Genomic DNA, 25,846 nt, shown 5'->3' on the forward strand with positions numbered 1-25,846 from the left:
GTGCCAACATCGGAAGAAGAGAAGAAGGAACAAGACAGCGGAGAAGACTGGGCCACCACTAGAAAAAGAGTGACAAAAGAGCATAAGATAGCGGAGAAGCCGGGCAGAAGATCCAGAGAGCGGGAGAAGAACCGGACACCAGGAGAAGAGGCCGGAGAGCAGGAGAAGAACTGGACACCGGGAGAAGAGGCCTGAGAGAGCGGAGAAGTCGGAAGAAGACCCTCGGAGCTGCCTAATAAATTATTTTAAAAACCTGTGTAGTGTGTTTTTTTTATTGACACTTTTTCCCCCAGGTGAATGGGTAGGGGTACGATGTACCCCATACTCATTCACATAGGGTGGGGAGCTGGGATCTGGGGGCCCCCTTATTAAAGGGGGCTCCCGGATTCTGATAAGCCCTCCACCCGCAGACCCCGACAACCAACGGCCAGGGTTGTCGGGAAGAGGCCCTTGTCCTCATCAACATGGGGACAAGGTGCTTTGGGGTGGGGGGGCCGCAGGGTATCCCCATACTCAGGAGAAGCAGCAAAATTTATTTTGGGGTGTAATTCCACATATACCCATGCCATGTATAAGCAATATATAATTTCTCTTTCATTCATTGACAGACACAGCCTTCTTTATTCAGAACCATAAGGTTATATCGCCCCCTACAGGAGTAGGACACTAGGCAGACTAGGGCTGCCCACTTGGCTATGCCCATGGGCTGTCCTAGGTGATATACACCCCCTCTCTGCCACAGGCCTTCAGTTTTTTTCTGCCTAGTCAGGAGTAAGGACCTAGTTCCCTGTTGCGATCTCTTGTCCTGGCAATTTGTATTTTTATATTTTTTTGCTTCCTGGAATTTTCTGGTGCGATCTACAATCAACTGCTGGGCTGGGCGATGGGCTAGACATTCGATCCAGTGGTCACCCCAGTCTGGCCAGCGAGCGTGTGCAGACTGAAGCTATGCACTAGGTCGGCCGTGACATAGCCCCACTGGACAGGGGCTGGCCCTGCGAGTTAAATGTCTTGCGAGGTCACATACGACTGGGTCTCAGCTCAAGTCGCAGCATCCCTCATGGCCGACAGCACCCCCACTTTGGTGGCAAGGAGATTCTGTCAGAAGTGATGCCCTCTTGGTCCTGGTATGGTGAGTAACATTCCCCCCTCCCCTTAGGTGTTTTTTTGTAGAGGACTCGGGCCCCTCCCCGGGTTAGTCGGTCCTGTGGGTCCCCTCTATCCCTGCACCCTATATTCCTAGCCCTGGAGGTCCCTTGGTAACCCCCCTCTTCCCCTCCCCTCTCCATATGAGGTAGTGTGCCTGTGGTGGGTCCTGGGGACAGGGTTGAATACTGGTGGGCTGGGGGTGTGCACTGCCTAGGTGTTGTGCTTACCGGGGGGAGGCACTGGGTCTGGTGCCCGGATCCTCTCTCTCTCTCGCTCTCTTCCTAGGAGGCTACAGGGTTCTCCTGCATCTGTGGTAGACTCATGTAGCACGGCCGGTGGCCATTTTGCCGTAGCCGGCATCCTCTTCCCTAGTGCCTGAGGACTTCCTATGGCTGGCGGCCATTTTTCCGTAGCCGGTATCCTTTTCCCTAGTGCCTGATGACTTCCTATGGGCAGCAGTCATGTTTGTGTAGCTTGCCAGCCATGATATGGTGCATTCATTTTTGGCTCAGGCAATGGCGGCCATTACTGTGTAGCCCAAGATGCTTTTTTTTGCAGAAAAAAATAATTTTCCTGAAACTTGTGGCAAAATATAAAAAATCCATGGACTTAACATGCCTCTCAGCAAATAGTTTGGGGTATCTACTTTCCAAAAATGGGTCATTTGGAGGGGTTTGAACTGTCTTGGCATTTTATGCCCAACATTAGAAGCTTATGCCACACATCACCCACTCTTCTGACCACCTAAAGACCAAGTCCTTTCTGACACTTTTTGTTTACATAAAAAAATATTTTTTTTGTTAGAAAATTACTTTGAACCCCCAAACATTATATATTTTTTTTAAAAAGAGGCCCTACAGATTAAAATGGTGGGTGTTGCAATTTTTTTCACACAGTATTTGCACAGCGATTTTTCAAACACATTTGTTTTGGAAAAAAGAAAACACTTTTTTTAATTTTAATGCACAAAAACACACTATATTGCCCAAATTGTTGGTAAAATATAAAATATGATCATATGCCGAGTACATAGATACCAAACACAACATGCTTTAAAATTGTGCACAACAATGCAGTGGCGACAAACTACATACATTTTTAAAAGCCTTTAAAAGCCTTTACAGGTTACCACTTTAGATTTACAGAGGATATACCAATGCTAGAATTTTTGACCTCGATCTGACGTTCATGGTGATACCTCACATGCATGGTGCAATTGCTGTTTACATACGACACAACACTGTGTTGAGCTTTAATTAATTTTTTTTTTACTTATTTATTTTTATTTTTTATTTTCTTTTTAAACTGTCCCTTTCATTTTTTTAATTTTTTTTTATCATTTTTATTGTTATCACAGGGAATGTAAATATCCCCTATGATAGCAATAGGCAGTGTCAGGTACTCTTTTTTGAAAAATGTGGGGTCTATTTTCCTCAGCCCCTAAAGCATGTGACCACACCAAGATTGGTGTAATAAGATGCTTTCACAATTTCGCAATGGCGCTGTTTATATCCAGCGAAACCAAAGTCATGAAATGCTCGTAGCGTCTGGTTTCTTAGGCCATAGAGATGATTGAAGCCATTCTGGTCTCCAATCAGCTCTATGGTCAGCTGAAAGAACCACCGGCTGCATTCTCGGGTTCCCTGGTGGGACAGAAAAAAAAAAAAAAAAGATACCAAGATGATACCTAAACCTGCAGACATAATTCTGGTATACGCACACAAAGTCCAACAACTTACCAGTACGTCGCTGGTCCTTGTTGGGCACAATGTTGTTTTTTTCATGCAGCCTGTGGGCTGAACAAACAAAGAGAACAAACATATTTCTCTATTCACATCTATTTATTGGTGGTATGGCCACCATTAGAATACCGCCCTGCATAAACTCACTTCTAATGATGGGCATACATGCACTGCTCTATTTCTTGTTCAGCCCATGGGCTGAACAAAAAAAAAAGCTAACAGATTCCTAAACTCACATTTATCAATGTGGATGAAGAAATCTCTGCCAAGAAAAGTGAATAAAAATGTATGCTGAAGCATAGGGGCAATGCGTCTATGCTTCGGACTATATGCTTTTTTTTAACTGTGGTGGTAAAATCACCTCCTACAGTGCTGGAGTCATGGATTTACATATCGTGAGAGCAAACCCTGTTGCTGTCAAAATAAATCAGTGCTGCAGCTGAATGGCGTACCTGCAAAGCAAACAATGTTACGAATAAATCACAGTATCAATAAAACATTAACTCAAAAAAACAACTTTTTTATTGCAATCTGTGTCAAAGAAAAGTAAAAACTATATGGCAAAGCATAGGGGCAATCCGCCCCTATGTCCACCCCAGCCCCCGTGCTGCGCCATTAGGGATGAGCCGAAAACCCCCCTGTTCGGTTCGCACCAGAACATGCGAACAGGAAAAAAGTTCGCTCGAACACGCGAACACCGTTAAAGTCTATGGGACACGAACATGAATAATCAAAAGTGCTAATTTTAAAGGCTTATATGCAAGTTATTGTCCTAAAAAGTGTTTGGGGACCCGGGTCCTGCCCCAGGGGACATGGATCAATGCAAAAAAAAAGTTTTAAAAACGGACGTTTTTTCAGGAGCAGTGATTTTAATAATGCTTAAAGTCAAACAATAAAAGTGTAATATCCCTTTAAATTTCGTACCGTGTTTAGAACAGTCTGACAGCAAAATGACATTTTGAAGGAAAAATTCCATTTAAAACTACCCGCGGCTATTGCATTGCCGACAATACACATAGAAGTTCATTGATAAAAACGGCATAGGAATTCCCCACAGGGAAACCCCGAACCAAAATAAAAAAAAAAAAATGACGTGGGAGACCCCCTAAATTCCATACCAGGCCCTTCAGGTCTGGTATGGATTTTAAGGGAAACCCCGCACCAAAAAAAAAAAAAAAAACGGCGTGGGGTCCCCCCAAAAAAATCCATACCAGACCCTTATCCGAGCACGCAACCTGGCAGGCCACAGGAAAAGAGGGGGGGATGAGAGTGCGCCCCCCCTCTGAACCGTACCAGGCCACATGCCCTCAAGATTGGGAGAGTGCTTTGGGGTAGCCCCCCAAAACACCTTGTCCCCATGTTGATGAAGACAAGGGCCTCATCCCCACAACCCTGGCCGGTGGCTGTGGGGGTCTGCGGGCGAGGGGCTTATCGGAATCTGGAAGCCCCCTTTAACAAGGGGACCCCCAGATCCCGCCCCCCCCTGTGTGAAATGGTAAGGGGGTACTTACCTCTACCATTTCACTAAAAAACTGTCAAAAATGTTAAAAATGACAAGAGACAGTTTTTGACAATTCCTTTATTTAAATGCTTCTTCTTTCTTCTATCTTCCTTCATCTTCTTTTTCTTCTGGTTCTTCTGGCTCTTCTGGTTCTTCCTCCGGCGTTCTCGTCCAGCATCTCCTCCGCGGCGTCTTCTATCTTCTTCTCCTCGGGCCGCTCCGCACCCATGGCATGGAGGGAGGCTCCCACTCTTCTCTTCATCTTCTTCTTCATCCTCTTCTCTTCTTCCTTCTTCTCTTCTTCATTTTCTTCTCCGGGCCGCTCCGCATCCATGCTGGCATGGAGGGAGGCTCCCGCTGTGTGACGGCGTCTACTCGTCTGACGGTTCTTAAATAATGGGGGTGGGGCCACCCGGTGACCCCGCCCCCCTCTGACGCACAGTGACTTGACGGGACTTCCCTGTGAAGTCACGGGGAATGCCACAGGGAAGTCCCATCATGTCCCGTGCGTCAGAGGGGGCACGGTCACCGGGTGGCCCCACCCCCCGTTATTTAAGAACCGTCAGACGAGTAGATGCTGTCACACAGCGGGAGCCTCCCTCCATGCCAGCGAAGAGAAGAGGATGAAGAAGAAGATGAAGAGAAGAGCGGGAGCCTCCCCCCATGCCATGGGTGCGGAGCGGCCCGAGGAGAAGAAGATAGAAGACGCCGCGGAGGAGATGCTGGACGAGAACGCCGGAGGAAGAACCAGAAGAGCCAGAAGAACCAGAAGAAGAAGAAGATGAAGGAAGATAGAAGAAAGGAGAAGCATTTAAATAAAGGAATTGTCAAAAACTGTCTCTTGTCATTTTTAACATTTTTGACAGTTTTTTTAGTGAAATGGTAGGGGTAAGTACCCCCTTACCATTTCACACAGGGGGGGGGCCGGGATCTGGGGGTCCCCTTGTTAAAGGGGGCTTCCAGATTCCGATAAGCCCCCCCGCCCGCAGACCCCCACAACCACCGGCCAGGGTTGTGGGGATGAGGCCCTTGTCCTCATCAACATGGGGACAAGGTGTTTTGGGGGGCTACCCCAAAGCATCCTCCCAATGTTGAGGGCATGTGGCCTGGTACGGTTCAGGAGGGGGGCCGCACTCTCGTCCCCCCCTCTTTTCCTGCGGCCTGCCAGGTTGCGTGCTCGGATAAGGGTCTGGTATGGATTTTTGGGGGACCCCACGCCGTTTTTTTAATTTTTTTTTGGCGCGGGGTTCCCCTTAGAATCCATACCATACCTGAAATGTCTAGTATGGAATTTAGGGGGAACCCCACGTCATTTTTTAAAAAATTTTGTCCGGGGTTCCCCTTAATATCCATACCAGACCTGAAGGGCCTGGTGTGGAATTTAGGGGGTCTCCCACGTCATTTTTTTAAAATTTTGGTTCGGGGTTTCCCTGTGGGGAATTCCCATACTGTTTTTATCAATGAACTTCTATGTGTATTGTCGGCAATGCAATAGCCGCGGGTAGTTTTAAATGAGTTTTTTCCTTCAAAATGTCATTTTGCTGTCAGACTGTTCTAAACACGGGAAACATGCGCCCCTTTACAGGCATACTATAGACACCCCCCAGGTACGAAATTTAAAGGGATATTACACTTTTATTGTTTGACTTTAAGCATTGTTAAAATCACTGCTCCTGAAAAAACGTCCGTTTTTTTTGCATTGGTCCATGTCCCCTGGGGCAGGACCCGGGTCCCCAAACACTTTTTATGACAATAACTTGCATATAAGCCTTTAAAATTAGCACTTTTGATTTCTCCCATAGACTTTTAAAGGGTGTTCTGCAGCATTCGAATTTGCCGCGAACACCCCAAATTGTTCGCTGTTCGGCGAACTTGCGAACAGCCTATTCGCCATATCTGCTCTTTTTTTAACAGCAGTGGTGAAATCACCTCCTAAAGCGCTGTAGTCACTGATTTACGTATTGTAAAAGCAAACCCTGTTGCTGTCAAAGTAAACAAATCTGTGCTGCAACTGAATGGCGTAAAACACTGGTTAACAATAAATTACAGTAACAGTACAGTAAAACATTAGAATGACAGACCTGAAAAGCAAAAACTGGTTAACAATAAAACAATAAAACAGTAAGAACAATAAAAGGACAACTATTTTTGGCTTTTTTTTGTTTTTTATGCTTTTTTATTTATTTTTTATTTTTTGTTTACACTTTTACTGTAACTATAAACATTCCAGGTTTGGGTCTCTCAAAATGCGATAGCCATCTCATCTTTCGAGACCCTGTGTGACAGTGTGCCCTAGGACTGTGTGGTGCTGTACCCTATGCTAATACTTCACTAGTGTGTGGTAGCAACGGAAACAGTCCCCAGATTTGCCAGGACAGGAGGGACAAAATTAGCAGGTGTCACGCCTGTATCCTCGCTTGCTACAGACACAACATTTGTTTTAGGTGCTCTTATGGTAGGGGTACCAGGGAGGACATCCAGAAAATGCCTCTCATGCAGCCAGCTCACTGCATTTGTATTGGGAAGTTGGGCCACAGCACTGTCTGGATACAGAAGGGCTGTGATGATCTCTTCCAGGAATTTTATTAAGGATCCACTTTTTCCTGATGATTTGTATAGCACATAAGCGTTGAACAGAGCCAATTGGAATATTTATACAGACAATTTTTGGTACCAGCATCTGGCCCTACGGGCAACTAAGTATGGCCCCATCATCTGGTCATTGAAGTCCATCCCTCCCATTTTATGGTTGTAGTCATAGACACAGAGGGACTTCTTAACAACACCAATCACACCAATCACCATAGTAATTTGGACTGCCATATCTGGCTGAATGGAAGACAGAACAAAATTGTTTAGTTTGTCCTTCCATCTCACTGCAAGTAATTTATTAGACTTCAAGCAGGCTTTCTCCCCCTAGCTAAGTTGGGCATTTACAAGCCGCTGAGGGAAGCCCCAGCGATTAGATCGCATGGTGCCACATACACCAATTCCTAATTGAAAGAGGTATCTAAAAAGTGGCACGCTTGAATAAAAATTGTCCACATATTAATGGTACCCCTTTTTGAATAAGGGTGATATAAAGTCCCAAACAATCTTGCCGCTGCTCCCTGTTTAGTCTGGGGAGTTGGGGGCACCACGTTTTTAGTAATGCCCATGTTGAGGGATAGGCTCAGAAAGGTCTTAAATTCGGGTAACATTATAGGTTTCCAGCCAAATTGTCTGGCAAGGGTCGAATTTGGATTTGTGGTGATAAATTGTCCAGCATATGAATTGCTTTAGTTCACAATAGATCTGTACAGATCCTCTGTGAAAAACAGCTAAAAAAATTCAAGGGGCGTTAAATCTGTGGGCTGCCAAACAGGACTTACAAGCGCAGTGGGAAGGGCACTATGGGCTTTTTGGGCCTGGGTTTGAATTCTTGGTGGCTGCGGGTCACTACTTGTGCTAGCCACTGCACCAGCTTGAACTACACTTATGAGACTCGCCAAGTCACCAAGCCTTACTGCAGTGCTGGTTTGTCTATGACCAGGGTGTACTGGTGCTCGCCAGTTCACCAAAAGGTTGAGTGGCACTAGTACCGACACTGTTGCATACGAGTATCATGCGGTTGTAGCACCTCAGCAACAGAAGAATGGGGTCGGGTACACCTGACCTTAGCAGGGACCACTACCCCATTGTCAGAGCTATCTCTCAGTGTGCCGCTCCCTACAGGTTCAAATACTGAGCCTGAATCTGACAGTGAGGCTTCCCCTGCGCTCTTATCCATCATGTTCCGTACCGTGTAGGCCTCTTCACTAGTGTACCTTTTGCCACTAAATTTACAGGTACCTAGTGTGACTCACAGGTAAAAAAGCACCTGGTTGTCAGAGAACTGTTTGAACTGCTACAAAAAAGTGAACTGCTAGTGCTAGCAGAGATCAGGTATGACTGGCTAAATGTTGCAGCTTTGTGTACTGTGTATTGGAAGTGACAGTGATCTTCTGGTACTGCACTTGAGTGGGCTGGGCAGAGGGGCTAAACACAGGTGCTGCCGGGTGTCGGGGGGGTGAACGCCACATTTTTGGGAACGCTATCCTATTGGGGACGCTAATATAGTTCTGATCAGATCAAAGATATTAATTCATGCCGACACTATTCTAGTAATGAACATATATAGTGTGTGTGTTAGTGTTACTGGCAATCAAAGGGTTAAATTCTAATGCTGTCTGGGATTGACGCTAACTGATGCTGACACTAACTGATACTAACTAGCTAACTAGTGTCACTCGTGACACTAATACAGTGATCAGAAAAACAAATCTGTACACTATACTAATGACACTGTGACAGGGAGTGAAAAGGTTAATATTATATACTGATTATACTTACCTCCTCTGTGCAGTTGGATTTGCACAGAGCAGCTCTGATCCTCCTCTTCTTGAGTCCCTCTTCTGCTCTCCTGGCCCATCCCTCTGGTGGGTGCCTCCTCAGCCAGTAGCTTGCTACAGGGAGCGCCCGAGTTGAATCGGAGCTCCATGTATACATTCAGGCACAGAAGCCCTGCCCGGCTCCACCCCCTCTCTCCCCTGATTGGCTGACCGATTTTGATTGACAGCTGTGGGAGCCAATGGCACTGCTGCTGTGTCTCAGCCAATCAGGAGGAGTGCCTTGACATTGCTGTAGGGAGAAGGGGCTCAGGTAAGTAATTAGGGGGTACTGGGGTACTGGGGAGGCTGCTACACATCAAAGGTTTTTTTATCTTAATGCATATAATGCATTAAGATAAAAAAACCTTCTGCCTTTACAAAGCCTTTAACTGGGGATGATCAAGGGGTTAAACATTTATTTGGGAATATAGGGGGGTACCCTAAATCTATCTGGAACTACCGCTAACTACCACTAACTGCCCTAACAAGTGACACCAATACAGTGATCAGTAAAAAATATGAACACTGTACTTGGTGACACTGTGACAGGGAGTGAAAGGGTTAACTTGGGGTGATAAGGGGGTGAAATATGTACCTATATGCCCTGGTGACAGTGTATTGCTTGTGTACTCACTGATCGATCTGATATTCTCGCTTACTGGAACTAAAAAGGGCTCCAGGAGGAGAGATGTCATCACTTTCAGGAGGTTCGCTGACTCGCCAGAACCGATCAGCAGGTCCAGGCCATAAATCAGTGACGGCTGGTGGGTGGGTGCGCACGTGCCCCAGATCTGTGGGTACGAATCATGTACTTGTATGTGACTTTGCGCAGTCGGGCCGCTCTGCCGCAGTATATATATGCGATGCGCAGTCCGGAACTGGTTAATCTTTTATGTTGTGCCCCCCTGTATAGGTTTCCCTCAATTACTCTTTTTTCTATTTCTGGGGATAACCCTTTTATATTATCTCCTATAAAAATAATGCTTGTTTCTCTTTATTAGAGACAATGGGGTGAATTAACTAAAGGCAAATAGACTGTACACTTTGATATTTAGAAACACACTCGCGCCACCAGTGCAAATAATTGCAGCTGCTGTTCAAAACCAATTAAGTTATGTGATGCTCAAAGTGACCCACAGGAGTGTTAGCTCTGTGTGTGTGAACAGCGCTTGCAAATGCAAATGAAATAAAATGTAAAAATAAATGAAAAAAATTATATATATATATATATATATATATATATATATATATATATATATATATATAGTGCACTGCAGTGCCCACATGCAATTCTTATACAAAAACCATAATTGCAAATGGTATCAAATGTTGATAATAAAGGTTATATAGTCTAAATATGCAATTCTCAAAAATTAACCACAATGTGACAAGTCCTTTTGGCTTTGTTAAAGTGTCTTATGTTATCTTCAGCTACGGTATCCACATTAGTGCCACCACTCCACCACATGTGTGATATGGATCCCCACTCACCAAATGGAGATGACCCTCTTGTTGTATAAGAAAGAGGAGTCAAATTTGCTTAGTGGTCATCCAGAGACCAGGGATATCCTCCAAACTGCTCTCCACCGTTCTTTCCTCATGGTAGTGTTGCCAATGGCTCCAATAGCAAAATTATTTGTAGATGAGAAAGAAAGAGAAGGACAGGCTTCTCATAGTGTAAAATGCTTCAGGTTTATTTTAAAATATCCGTTACTGATGTACTGTATATACATGAGAGTTTTAAAACATCGGCTTCCTATTAGTACAAAAAAGGAAGCCGTGGGCCGCTGGACTCCAGCATGCGTTCCACCTGCTTGGAAACCTATGCACCAACTTGACACATTTCTTCACTACGTAACGTCTTCAGAAGAGCAGTTTGAAGACTGTGCACTTTGCAGGTGCAGTTGCACTAATTTTCCACAAAGCTTACCCAATCAGGTGCAAGTCTGTCTGACATGTCTGTCTCGGTCGGCTCCGCCCATGCTTCCCTGAAATAATTTTTTTTTTATAAAATCTTTATCTATTTGACCCCCTATTAAAGCTGTTGTATACCCTGTAGGTAAAATATCTCCTAAACCTGTACGGTTTAAGAGATATTCACTTTGCATGCGCTGTGAAAGCCCGGTTGAAGGTCCGCCCCCTTATGATGTCACAGCCCCGGGACTGTGACATCATAAGGGGGCGGGGTCACCGGCTGATATCACCCGGTGACCCCGCCCCATGCCTATATAAGTTGCTGCGCACCTCGCACACATCATTACAGAGAGAGAGCGTCATGTCAACATTGGAAGAAGAGAAGAGGGAACAAGACAATGGAGAAGACCGAGCCACCGCTAGCAAAAGAGCAGCAAAAGAGCAGAAGATAGCGGAGGAGCCCGGCAGAAGAACCGGACACTGGGAGAAGAAACCGGAGAGAGCGGAGAAGTCAGAAGAAGACTCCCGAAGTCAGAAGAAGACCCCCGAAGTCGGAAGAAGACCCCCAGAGCTGACTAATAAATTACTTTAAAAACCTGTCTAGTGTCTTTTTTTATTGATACTTTTCCCCCAGGGGAATGGGTAGGGGTAGGATGTACCCTATACTCATTCACATAGGGTGGGGGGCCAGGATCTGGGGGCCCCCTTATTAAAGGAGGCTCCCGGATTACGATAAGCCCTCTGCCCGCAGACCCCGACAACCAACAGCCAGGGTTGTCGGGAAGAGGCCCTTGTCCTCATCAACATGGGGACAAGGTGCTTTGGGGTGGGGAGGCCCGCAGGGCGCCCACCTGCCCCAAAGCGCCCACCCCCCATGGTGAGGGCATGCGGCCTGGTACAGTTCAGGAGGGGGGGCACTCGCTTGTCCCCACCCCCTTTCCTGACCAGCCCAGCTGCGCGCTCGGATAAGGGTCTGGTATGGATTTTGGGGGGACCCCCATGATGTTTTTTCGGCGTAAGGGTTCCCCTTAAAATCCATACCAGACCTAAGAGCCTGGTATGCCCCTGGAGGGGAATCCATGCTTTTTTTTTTTATTTGGCACGGCATTCCCCCTCATTATTCATACCAAACACCTGTTATCAATGCTTGTCGCTCATTGAGAAAGGAAAAAAACAGTATTCCTTTCCCGATGAGGGAGCCAGCTCGGCGCTGGCTCCCGCAACGGGGTTCGCAGGTGTCAAATCTCACCGGTAACAGCGGCGAGATTGACACAATATCGCGGTCACCTACTGTATTTAATAATGAGCTAGTATGCGGTGCATACTAGCTCATTATGCCTTTGCCTTTTTTCTTTTTTTACATGTGCGGTTATACAACCGCTTTAAGTCTTAGTTTACTCAAATTAGGCCAAATTAACTCCTTAGTCTCCTTCAACTATTATTTTTTTGTCAATTAAAAAAAAAACACTTTATTTCTTTTGTAAATACTTTGCAATGACTTGAACCAGAACCATAATTTTATAGAACAGACAGACAGAACAAAATGTGCTCATTTCATGTGCATTAATGCTACTTATTTTTAAACTAAGACTGGTCCAAGTAAATAGAAAAAAAGTGCATTTTGTTTAGTATTTTTGCATTTTTTTTGTCTAAGGATTAAAAAAAATGATGGTTGCAAGGCAGCCTTGTTTGTCTTTAACCACTTCAATACTGAGCACTTTTACCCCCTGCCTGCCCAGGCCAAGTTTCAGCTTTTAGCACTGTCATGCCCCATACACACAGTCGGACATTGATCGGACAGCCTGACAACAAAATCCTAGGATTTTTTCCGACGGATGTTGGCTCAAACTTGTCTTGCATACACATGGTCACACAAAGTTGTCGGAAAATACGATCATTCTAAACGCGGTGACGTAAAACACGTATGTCGGGACTATAAACGGGGCAGTAGCCAATAGCTTTCATCTCTTTATTTATTCTGAGCATGCGTGGCACTTTGTGCGTCGGATTTGTCTACACACGATCGGAAATTCCACCAACGGATTTTGTTGTCGGAAAATTTTATAGCCTGCTCTCAAACTTTGTGTGTCGGAAAATCCGATGGAAAAAGTCAGATGAAGCCCACACGGTCGGAATTTCCGACAACATGCTCCGATCGCACATTTTCCATCGGAAAATCCGACCGTGTGTATGCGGCATCACACTTTGAATGATTATTGCGCGGTCATGCAGCACTGTACCCATATGACATTATAACATAATGAATTGTATATTTTCTTATTATAATATGTCTATGTAATGTGAGGCTGACCTGTCATTAGGAAAACCTTTTACCCAACCCCATGTCATTTCACGTCTTGTCTGATAAAGTTGTAATCTGATTGAACTTTGTAATATCATGTCATGTTTGTCAGTGGAAACTGTTATCATATCAATGTGACCTTTGTCATGTGACCGTGTATTACCTATTCTGGAAATCACCATCTCCATGGTATGAGAATTCATTCACTCAAGGTATACCTATAATGATTAGGACATTTTTATTTTGTTTTGCACACATGATAAAATAAACATTTTAAGCCTGAAGATCAGTTCACCCCCCTATACATTCTATATTGTCTGAAAGCAGAGACCATGGAGTCATACGTTTATAATGAAACAGTTTATCCAATGCGTATTTTCAGAAAAAAATATATACATTATCTCACATAAGTGAGTACACCCCTCACATTTTTAGTAAATATTTTCTTCTATCTTTTCATGTGACAACACTGAAGAAATGACACTTGTCTACAATGTAAAGTAGTGAGTGTACAGCATGTATAACAATGTAAATTTGCTGTCCCCTCAAAATAACTCAACACACAGCCATTAATGTCTAAACTGCTGGCAACAAAAGTGAGTACACCCCTAAGTGAAAATGTCCATACTGGGCTCAAAGTGTCAATTTTTTGTATTTTCCAGCACCGCCTTAACCCTCTTTGGCATGGAGTTCACCAGAGCTTTACTGGTTGCCACTGGAGTCCTCTTCCACTCCTCCATGACAACACCACAGAGCTGGTGGATGTTAGAGACCTTGCACTCCTCCACCTTCCGTTTGAGGATGCCCCACAGATGCTCAATAGGGTTTAGTCTGGAGACATGCTTGGCTAGTCCATCACCTTTACCCTCAGCTTCTGTAGCAAGGCAGTGGTCATCTTGGAGGTGTGTTTGGGGTCATTATCATGTTGGAATACTGCCCTGTGGTCCAGTCTCCCAAGGGAGGGGATCATGCTCTGCTTCAGTATGTCACAGTACATGTTGGCATTCATGGTTCCCTCAATGAACTGTAGCTCCCCAGTGCCGGCAGCACTCATGCAGCCCCAGACCATGACACTCCCACCACCATGCTTGACTGCAGGCAAGACACACTTGACTTTGTACTTCTCACCTGGTTGCCGCCACACACGCTTAACACCATCTGAACCAAATAAGTTTATCATGACCACATGACATGGTTCAAGTAATCCATGTCCTTAGTCTGTTTGTCTTTAGCAAACTGTTTGCGGGCTTTCTTGTACATCATCTTTAGAAGAGGCTTCCTTCTGGGATTACAGCCATGCAGACCAATTTGATGCAGTGTGCGGCATATGGTCTGAGCACTTACAGGCTGACCCCCCACCCCTTCAACCTCTGCAGCAGTGCTGGCAGCACTCATACATCTATTTCCCAAAGACAACCTCTGGATATGGCACTGAGCACATGCACTCAACTGCTTTGGTCGACCATGGCGAGTCCTGTTCTGAGTGGAACCTGTTATATCGCTGTATGGTCTAAGCCATTGTGCTGCAGCTCAGTTTCAGGGTCTTGGCAATCTTCTTATAGCCTAGGCCATCTTTATGTAGAGCAACAATTCTTTTTTTCAGATCCTCAGAGAGTTCTTTGCCATGAGGTGCCATGTTGAACTCCCAGTGACCAGTATGAGAGAGTGAGAGCAATAACACCAAATTTAACACACCTGCTCCCCATTCACACCTGAGACCTTGTAACGAGTCATACGGGAGGGAAAAGGGCTAATTGGGCCCAATTTGGACATTTTCACTTAGGGGTGTACTCACTTTTGTTGCCATCAGTTTAGACATTAACCACTTGACCACTGGGCACTTAAACCCCCTTCCTAAACAGACCAATTTTCAGCTTTCGGGGCTCTCACATTTTGAATGACAATTACTCAGTCATGCAACACTGTACCCATATGAAATTTTTGTCCTTTTTTTCATACAAATAGAGCTTTCTTTTGGTGGTATTTAATCACCACTGGGTTTTTTATTTTTTGCGCTATAAATCAAAAAAGACTGAAAATTTGGTAAAAAAAAAAATCTTTGTTTCTGTTAAAATTTATTACAGAGTATTGGTGAGTATTGGCACAGTATTGGCAGAGTATTGGTGAGTATTGGCAGAGTATTGGCAGAGTAGGTATTACAGGGTATTGCACATTATTGCAGAGTATTGCACATTATTGCAGAGTATTGGCAGAGTATTGCACATTATTGGAGAGTACTGCAGAGTATTGCACATTATTGCAGAGTATTGCACAGTATGGGCACAGAGCAGCGCTGTTGGCACTACAGATCCAGCCCACACCGCTGCTAAAAATGGTCTCTCCCCCTCTCCCCTGCACTGTACAGATCGGTACAGAGAGGGGAGGGAGGAACCGGCACCATGACATGACACTGGTTTGTTTACAAGTGATCGCTCCGTTTACAAGTTTGTTTACAAGTGATCGCTCCGTTTACAAGTTTGTTTACAAGTGATCGCTACAAGCGGCCATTTACCGTGATCCATGATGCGCTGGGCCATGCGGACCCGGGCGTTATGGATGTTTGCAGGAGCGTGCCCCAGGGGGCGCACGAGAGCAACATTCTGGGAGAACGTCCCATGGATGCCCACCCAGAATAAGCTGACCACACTGTAGCCATCTTTCGGCTATGGCCCGGTCAGCAAGTGGATAATGTCTGCGTGTTGAGTTGTTTTGAGGGGAAAGCAGATGTACACTGTTATACAAGCTGTACACTCACTACTTTACATTGTAGCAAAGTGTAATTTCTTCAGTGTTGTCACATGAAAAGATAGAATAAAATATTTACAAAAATGTGAGGAGTGTACTCACTTTTGTGAGATACTGTACTTGTTAATTTTAGTGCACACAAATGCAATTTATTACCCAGTTGGTAAGAAAGTATAAAATATGAGGTTGTGTTCACTAAATAGATACCCAACATGTCAAGACTAGGGATGAGCTGAACACCCCCCCCAGTTCAGTTCGCACCAAAACTTGTGAACAAATAAAAAATTTGTGCGACCCCAAAGTTCCAGGGCTACTCTGTTTGTTTACTTATCTTTCTCTATGAAGACATCTATGGCCCTAGGTTTATCTGATCTTCTGTAGATAAACTTCTATGGAACAGGACAGGTCTAATAACCACATTTTGACACTGATAATGGGCTACCTCATGTAGATTAGACTCGACTGAGGTAAGGAATCCGGGAGAAGGGGCTGGACCTAAGCCCGCAGTGTGTTCCCATAGGGGCGGGTGGTGGACTTCTCCCCTGATCTCGGATCCTTTGAAAATAATTCAATAAAGTCTTCCGTATTACATTTAACCTCTCCTCACTTACTCCAGTTAATGAGTTCACCTGACGCATCTAGGTTTTTGCTCTAACAGCTTACTCATCCTTCCTGGTCCCTACGCCAGAGTTTTGTCTATTTCAGTTTATAATTTGAATTTAAGTTCAACTGTAACTAAGATTTCTGCTGATTAGACTTTTCATTTTACGTCTTGCAATGAGAGATCTTTCACTGTATTATATGTCTCCTACTGAATCCTCATACCCTTGTACCATGAAATGTCTTTTCAAAGGTTATGTAACAAATTTTCCTTGATACTACCAATAAAAATGTATTGAAAATAAAAAATTTGTGCGAACATCGGTAAAGTCTATGGGACACGAATGTGAAAAATTAAAAAATGGCCGTTTTTTCAGGAGCAGTGATTTTAAGAATGCTTACCCACTTCAGCCCCGGAAGAATTTAACCCCTTCCAAACCAGACCATTTTTTGCGATACGGCACTGCGTCGCTTTAACTGACAATTGCGCGGTCATACAACTTTGTACCCAAACAAAATGTATGTCCTTATTTTCCCACAAATAGAAATTTCTTTTGGTGGTATTTGATCACCTCTGCAGTTTTTATTTTTTTGCGCTATAAACAAAACAAGAGCGACAATTTGAAAAAAACACAATATCTTTTACTTTTTGCTACAATAAATATCCCCCCAAAAATATTTTTTTTTCCTCAATTTAGGCTGATAAGAAATTGTTCTACATATTTTTGGTAAAAAAATCACAATAAGCGTATATTGATTGGTTTGTCTAAAAGCTATAGCATCTACAAAATAGGGGACAGTGTCATCGGTGTGACCAGAACTGTGTGGACTGCAAACAGAGTGAACCAAAACATATGTAAGGTGAAAAAGTAATGTAGTTTATTAGGAGAAGTGAACACAGATATAAACGCACCTCCAATACCAAACAGTGTAAAACAAATCAAACAACTAAACAATGACTCACAAAGAGCAACAATCTAAACTAGCATATACAGCAGATAGGGAATACCAGAATTGTAATCGTAGCCAGGCCAGGGTCATATATGGGAGATCAGCAGATGGGGCAAGGAGAAAGACAGGACAGGGAGAAGGTGGAAGGGATCAGGCTGCAGGGCAGGGGTACATGTAGGGTTGCCACCTCATCCCTTTAAACCCAAACACATATGAATTACACAGGTTCTGAGGCTAACTGAATGCAGATAAGGCACCAAGTGAGTTTAATTACCACCTTAATCAGCCAGAAAACCTGTGTAATGAATATGTGTTCGGTTTTAAAGGGATAAGGTGGCAACCCTAGGTACAGGATAACAGGATCACAGGTGGGGAGGGAACAGGTTCAAGTTCAGGTTCGGGCACACAGGATCACAGGTACAGTTCAGGGCTCAAGGACAATACCAAGGCAAGTGTGTGAGTGCTTGCCGGGTATAAATACACATCTCCTGCAATCATTCTCAGGTGACGCCTGACTGCAGGAGATGATGTCGGCTCCAGATTGCTAGGAGACACCCGCTGGTGGACACCAGTACTGTGGCCCAAAGATCAGACAGTGCCACCAGCAGGTGAAACCTTTCCTGACAGATAGATTTTCACCATTTTTATTATTTTTTTTTTTTACTAGTAATGGCGGCGATCTGCGATTTTTATAGGGACTGCAACATTGCGACAGACAGATCACACACTTTTGACACTATTTTGGGACCATTGACATTTATACAGCGATCAGAGCTAAAAATAGCCACTGATTACTGTATAATTCTCACTAGCAGGGAAGGGGTTAACATTAGGGGGCGATCAAGGGGTACAAAGTGTGTCCTAGGGAGTGTTTCTAACTGTGGGGGGATGGGACTCCCTGGGGGAGGAGACCGATTGTTGATTCTAAGCAGTAGGAACAACAGATCAGTCCCCTCACCCCTGACAGAATGGAGATCTGTCTGTTTACATTGACATGTCTCTGTTCTGTCTCTGTCAGGAGCGATTGCGGGTGCCCGGCGGACATTGCGGCCATTGGGCATGCGCAACGGCTCCTAAGTGAACAGCTATGGTGATTTGCGCAGATTGCCGTTCTGCCGCTTTCAAAAGATGGTTGGCGGTTGGCAAGTGGTTAAAGTGAAACAATAAAAATGAAATATTCCTTTAAATATCATGCCTGGGGGATCCCCTTAGTCTGCCTGTAAAGTAGCACATTTTCCCCATGTTTAGAACAGTACTGCAGCAAAATGACATTTCCAAAGGAAAAAATGTCATTTATAATTGCTCAAGGCTGTAATGTATTGCAAGATCCCGGATATATACATAAAAAAATCATTGAACAAAAACAGCGTAGGTTCCCCGCAGTCCATACCAGGCCCTTCGGGTCTGGTATGGATATTAAGGGGAATTCCACGCCATGTATTTATTTTTTTAAATGGCATGAGTGTCCCCCCAAAATCCATACCAGACCCAAAGGGCCTGGTATGGAGGCGGAACCCATGCCGTTTTTTTTCTTAATTCTGTCATAGGGCTTCCCTTAACCACTTCAATACACTATATTATATATTGTACACTGTGCTATATACCCTGCACTGTATTATATATACTACATTGAGGGCACTATATACTCTGAACTGCAGTATATATACTATACGGACTGCACTATATACTCTGAACTGCAGTATATATACTATACGGACTGCACTATATACTCTGACCTGCAGTATATATACTATATGGACTGCACTATATACTCTGAACTGCAGTATATATACTATATGGACTGCACTATATACTCTGACCTGCAGTATATATATTATATGGACTGCACTATATACTCTGAACTGCAGTATATATACTATATGGACTGCACTATATACTCTGATGAAGAATTGGGTCTTAGGTGTTGGTGGTGGCAGAACACGGTGACCCCTCACAGATACTCTTGTTGGGCTCAGGAACGATCCCGGCTGGTAAATATTATTTCAAAAATTATAATTACGAACATGGAGCTCATCTCTAGTCATGACTTAAAATTGTGTGCGCCCCAAAACATCCACACACTTTGGTACTTGTCCATAGCTGACACTTTAAAAGCCTTTATTTGTCAGTTTAGTTACTTTTTTGTCTTTTTTATTTGTTACTTTTTTTTATTTTTTCTCATGTATCTCTTGAATTCCACAGAAAGATAATGGGGTACAAATTGTTGTGTATGATCGGCTTCCCTAGAAACTTCTGTTGTCGGTGGGTTACTATCAGACATGTGCGCTTCATTTCATTTCCAATCAAAATTTGGAGTAATTTTCTGTTATTCGGAGATTTGAATGTGTCTGAATTTTTTAATTACAATAGTAACGAATTTCAATCAATCCAAAACAAGGAAATTCAATTTTTCCCCAAAAAATGAATTATTTATCAGGCAAAAATTTTGGACCTGATTTGCACCTGAATTGGTGAGGAGGAACACACCGGACCTCATGCTGTGTGCCGCGGCTACAGCGTATGTGACCCGGATTACTGATTTCCTTCATAGACTGTGGGGGGTAATTTACTAAACCTAGAGAGTTAAAAATCTGGTTCAGCTCTGCTTAGAAACCAATCAGCTTCCATGTTTTATTGTCAAAGCTTCATTGAACAAGCTGAAGTTAAAATCTGATTGGCCGCCATGCACAGCTGTATCAGATTCTGAGTACTCCAGTTTTAGTAAATCTCCCCCTCTGTGTGTATTAGTGGACCTAAAAGATCTGACGATGTTTTGGAGACAAAGAATATTCAAATATTGATTGGATTTGGATTTTTCTTCTCCTCGGTCACTCTGCATTTTATTAATGGATAAAAATAAAGAAGTAAATCTGTATATATGAAATCATTTGTACTTTACATTATTTCTTCACACTTGCCTAAAACTTTTGCACAGTTCTGTACATAGAGACACACAATGTTGAAGTCGGATGTTTCTTTTATAACTTAGAAGACGTCACATATTGGGAATAAATCTTATTATTAATACAAATAAGATGAACGTGTCTTGGATGAAACGGACAATTTTTCTGGTGAATGGATGATTTTCTCATCATACAGATCATTCATAAATCCCCCTTCACTTCTCTCAGGGTTGTTATGTTGCCCCCGGATGATACTACAGATGTTCCATTCATTGTTTTCTCATTAATCTACGCTCAGCATCCCATAATGACAAAGTGACATCACAATATTAGAAATGTTACTAATGTATGAAAAAGGAAAAACTGAAATCTCACATTGGCAGAAGTCTTCACATCCTTTACATCAACACTTGGGATTTATCTCAGGAGCCTCCCAATTCTGGATGGTTGGTGAGATGTTTCTACACCTTGATTGGAGTCCACCTGTGGGGAACAAATGATTTGGAAAGGCGCACACCTCTCTATAAAAGGGATCACAGCTGACAATGTATTCTGTATCAGAGCAAAGGCCATGAGGTCACAGGAAGTGCCTACAGAACTCAGAGACAGAATTATTGCAAGGCACAGATTAGGGGAAGGGTACAAAACATTTCTGCAGTGACCAGAGCCCAGCGACATCCATAATTCTCACATGGAAGAAGAATGACACAACCAGGACACTTCCCAGAGCTGGTCACCTGACCAAACTGACCAATCGGGGGAGAAAGGCCTTAGTAAGAGAGGTGACCCCGATGGTCACTCTGACTGAGCTCTAGAGATCCTGTGTGGAGATGGGATGAAATTCCAGAAGGACATCACTGCAGCCCTCCCCGATCTGGGCTTTTTGGGAGAGGAGCTAGTAGAGATCTGCACAACGGAAACATTTGTTTTGTTTCATGTCAGATTTGTTTGTTAAGTTATTAATTACATTTCTTCATATTTGTTATGTTAGAATGATTTGTTTTTGGAATTTGTTTCATATATTCGCTGTTTTCAAACTCATTTGGCATTCAAATTTCAAAAGTTGGCTAAATATTGTTTTCTATTTATTCTATTCTATTTAATTTGATTTGAAATTTGACTTTTGAAAGATGGCTATATTCATTCTATTTTTTTCAAAGTTCAAATTTTGAACTCTGAAAGATGTTAGAGCCTTTCTATTGTATTCTATTCAAGATTCAAATTTTTAATTTCAGATGACAGCTATATTCTTTCTATGTTATTCTATTCTATTTGAAATTTGAAATTCAAATTTAAAAAGATTTAATTTTCAAAAGATGGCTATATTTTTTTCTATTCTATTCTATTCTATTCTATTCTATTCTTTTCAATTCTATTCTACCTGAAATTAGAATTTAAGATGGCTATATTCTTTCTCTTTTATTCTGTTCTATTCTATTCTATTCTATTGTGTTTTGAATTTAAAAATGTCAAATTTAAAAATTTTAATTTTGAAAGACGGACAAAATGCTTTATTTGTTAGTCCATTTTATTTAAAATTCAAATTTTGAAATTTGACATTTTAATTTTGGATGAAGTTATATTCTTTCTATTTTATTTTTTCTATTCTATTCAAGTTTTTAAATTCAAACTCTGAAATTTGAATTTTGGAAGTTGGCTTTATATATTTTTTTCCTATTCTATTTTAATTGAAATTATGGACTATATTGTTTCTATTCTATTGTATTCAAAATTTGAAACTCAAATTTCAAAATTTGAATTTCAGAAGATGACTAAATTTAAATTTTGAAAGACAGATATATTTTTTCTATTACATTTTATTTAATTTGAAATACTCATTTTGGAAACTAGCCACATTTTTTCTACTTTATTCTATTCTATTCAAAATTTTAATTTCAAAATTAAAATGTAGAAAGTTAGCTATGTATTTTTTTCTATTTTATTTTACTCTATTTGAAATTTGAAATTCAGAAGATGGCTATATTCCTTCTATTTTACTCTATTCTATTCAATTAAAATTTTGAAATTCGAATTTCAAATTTAGCATGAAAGCTATATTCTTTCTATTTTATTCTATTTTATTGTAAATTTGAAATTCGAATTTCGAAAGATGGCTATATTCTTTACATATTATTCTATTCTTTTCTATTCAAAATTCATATTTCAGAATTTGAATTTCCGAAGACAGATATGTATTTTTATACTTTCTTTTATTATGTTTGAAATACACATTTTGGAAAATGGCTATATTCAATCTATTTTACTTTATTCTTTTCAAATTTCAAATTTGGGAAGACGGCTATATTCTTTCTATTTTATTCTACTTCATTCTACTTTAATCCATTTGACTTTTGATTTTTGGAACACCGCCATATTCTTTCTATTTTAGTCTATTTTGTTTCAAAATTAAAATTTTGATATTTGAAATAGAATTTTGGACTACATATATATACATACTATATTCTATTCTATTCAAAGTTTGGAATTTTATTCTATTCTATTGTATTTGAAATTATGGATTTTAAAAGATGGCTATATACTTTCTATTCCATTGTATTCAAAATTTGAAATTCCAATTTCAAACTGTGAATTTCAGAAGAATGATATATTCTTTTTATTTTATTAAATTATATATTATTTTCTATTCTTTTCTATTTAAAATTTGCATTTCAGAAGAGTGCTATATGCTTTATATTTTATTCTGTTCTAATCTATTCAAAATTTGAAATTCACATTTCAGAAGACAGCTACATTCTTTCTATTCTATTCTTTTCTATTTCAAATTGAAATTTTGAAATTTCAATTTGAATTTTGAAAGACAGATGTATTTTTTTTCTATTTGAAATACTAATTTTGGAAACCATCTAATTCTTTCTATTTTATTATATTCTATTATATTCAAAATTTGAAATTTGAATTTCTAAATTCAAATTGTGAATGTCGCATATATATTTTCTCTTTTATTTTATTCTACTTCAAATTTGAATTTCGGAAGAAGGCTATATTCTTTTGATCCTATTCAAAATCCGATTTTCTAAATCTGAATTTTGGAAGGTGGCTGTATTTTTTCTCTTTTTACTTTATTCTATTCAATTCAAAATTTAAACTTTGAAATTCTAAATTCTAATTGTGAACAAAAGCTTTATCCTTTCTATTTTATTCTAGTCAATTATTTTCTAAATTTGAAATTCTAATTTCAGATGATCGTTATATTCTTTCTATTTTATTCAATTCTATTCTTTCTATTCAAAATTCCTATTTTAAAATGTGAATTTCCGAAGACAGATTTATTTTATTATTTTGTATTTGAAATACAAATTTAAGAAAATGGCTATATTCTTTCTGTTTTTTCTATTCTATTCAAAATTCTAATTTGGGAAGACAAGTATATTCTTTCTATTTTGTTCTACTCCATTCTATTTTAATCCATTCAAATTTAGATTTTCGGAAGATGGCTATATTCTTTCTATATAATTTAATTATATTCAAAATGTAAAATTCAAATATTGGAAAATAATATTTTTTAAGTTTTTTTATTTTACATTTACATTTATTTAGTGGTATGAGACATAAACAATGAAAAGATAACTTCACAGAATAGGCAGTCCAAACAAAATAGCATATAATGATCAGTATCTGAATGCATCCTACCAAATATAGGGTCACTCAGGGTAATTTCCAGAGAATAAAGCTGTAGGTGTGCAGGGAACCCAGGTACCTAGGATATGTAAGAATAGGGATCCACATAGGCGGATTGTGTTATGACTTGCACTTCTATAGAGCTAAGTCCCGTTATTCTTGAAACACAGTTATTAGTACGTGGGGGAAGTGTTATGCGGGGTATCCAACTGGGGTCGAAACATAGCAATTTTTTAATTAAAATGGAGAAAAAAATAAAAGGGAGGACAAAGAAAGAAAGAGAGAGAGAGAAAGATAAAAAAGGGGGGGAAGGAGGGGTGAGGGGGAAGGGATATTTAGAAAAGGGAAGGGGGAAGTCCCACCCAGGGGGTGAGTATTCTATTCTATTCTAATCTATTGTCTATTCTATTGGGTGAAGGGTTAAGCCCCCCTGCCCCAAAGTACCCACCCCCGCATGATGAGGGCATGTGGCCTGGTATGGTTCGGGGGGGCGCTCGGCTGCATGCTCAGATAAGGGTATGGTATGGACTCGGGGGACCCAAACTGTTTTTTTTTGTTAACTATTTTTTTTACCAGAAAAGTTTTTATTTTTATTCAGGTGTCAGCAGGGAAGCCCATTGACAGCTGAAATATCATTGGTTGTTAAGGACGCTGCGACCGGCTTCCCAGCCTTACTCCTTAACAACCAGGTTTTACTGCACCCTGATTGCGCAAAGCTTTGCCCAATCAGGGTGCAGAATGCACTGTGCAGAGCACACATGCCAAACACCCTGCAAATGCGGGTGTTCCCCGAATGGAGCAAACAGCCAACGTTCAGGCCCAAACTCATCCTTGGGCCAAACTGTTCACCCAACTCTCCTGAAGATGGAAAAATGTTATACGTTACCACCACAGATATTAAGTCTGTATAGACAGGTTGCACTCTCTGAGTGTTTAGACAGGAATAATATATCTGGAAATAAAAAAATAGTGAGTCAATTTGGAGACTGACAAGGCAAAATGATACAGTTTGATAGAAAAGATATAAAGCCTTAATGAGCAGATTGCTAATTTTCAGTGACTGTGTAGGGATATTGTAAATTAAATAAATGGCTTCCTTTTTTACAGACTGAATAAAGGAAAATGTGACAGTTTTGCTGCTAAGCATGTAATCCTTTTTGGTCAGGCCTCCTTTTCTGAGGGAGAGAGCAAGTAGACTGCAGCTAGAACTAAGAAATTATATTTTATTTTTTTCCAGCAATGAATCAGGGTAGTACATGTTATCAGATTTTCACCACAACTTTTAAGCCTGTTTAGGCAGGATACTATATGCTGGCCATAGAATGAGCAGATTGCATCGGGTGAGTTGCCCTCTGAAACAGCAGTCCCCCACAAGTGTTCAATAGATTATACAATGATTTTAGGCAAAATGATGCCATGCAGTGTTACAACAGGAATGTCTAGGGGGCAGGATCCACACTGGGGCAGAGATTCTGTAAGCTCTGCGGGGGCAGGCCCGGAGGTGGCACTCCATCTTGTGCCAGGAAAAGTCATGTATGACAACAGCACCAGCCTGTTGTCTGCCCTTCAGCAGGGTAGGTTCCCATATGTGCCTTCTCTGGGACATGTCCCCAACCTGGTGGTGCAGCTATTCCTAGATAGGTACCCTGACTTATATGATCTTTTGAAGCAGAATAGAAGAGTTTGTAGCCAACCGATGCCATCCTGCATCCTTTTTGTCTGCCAGCAAAGTTACCCAGTGGGTGATGAATGATATATAACATCTCTGCCATGACTTGCTGGACCATGTGTCTGGACAGGTGGACCCTTCTGTTGACCCCATGGTGGAGTTACTTATTAATATTACTTCCACATGATGGTTGGGGGTCAGGGATGGTCTTACGGGAGAAGAATAGGGATGAGCCAACATTTTGGTCTGAACTTAGATTTGGACTGACCTGTGGCTGTTTGGGCAATTGTCCAAATATCTGAACCTTTGCCCATTCAGCCTC

Source organism: Aquarana catesbeiana, linkage group LG01 (assembly GCF_042186555.1).
Source record: "Aquarana catesbeiana isolate 2022-GZ linkage group LG01, ASM4218655v1, whole genome shotgun sequence".
In the NCBI taxonomy this organism is placed as follows: Eukaryota; Metazoa; Chordata; class Amphibia; order Anura; family Ranidae; genus Aquarana; species Aquarana catesbeiana.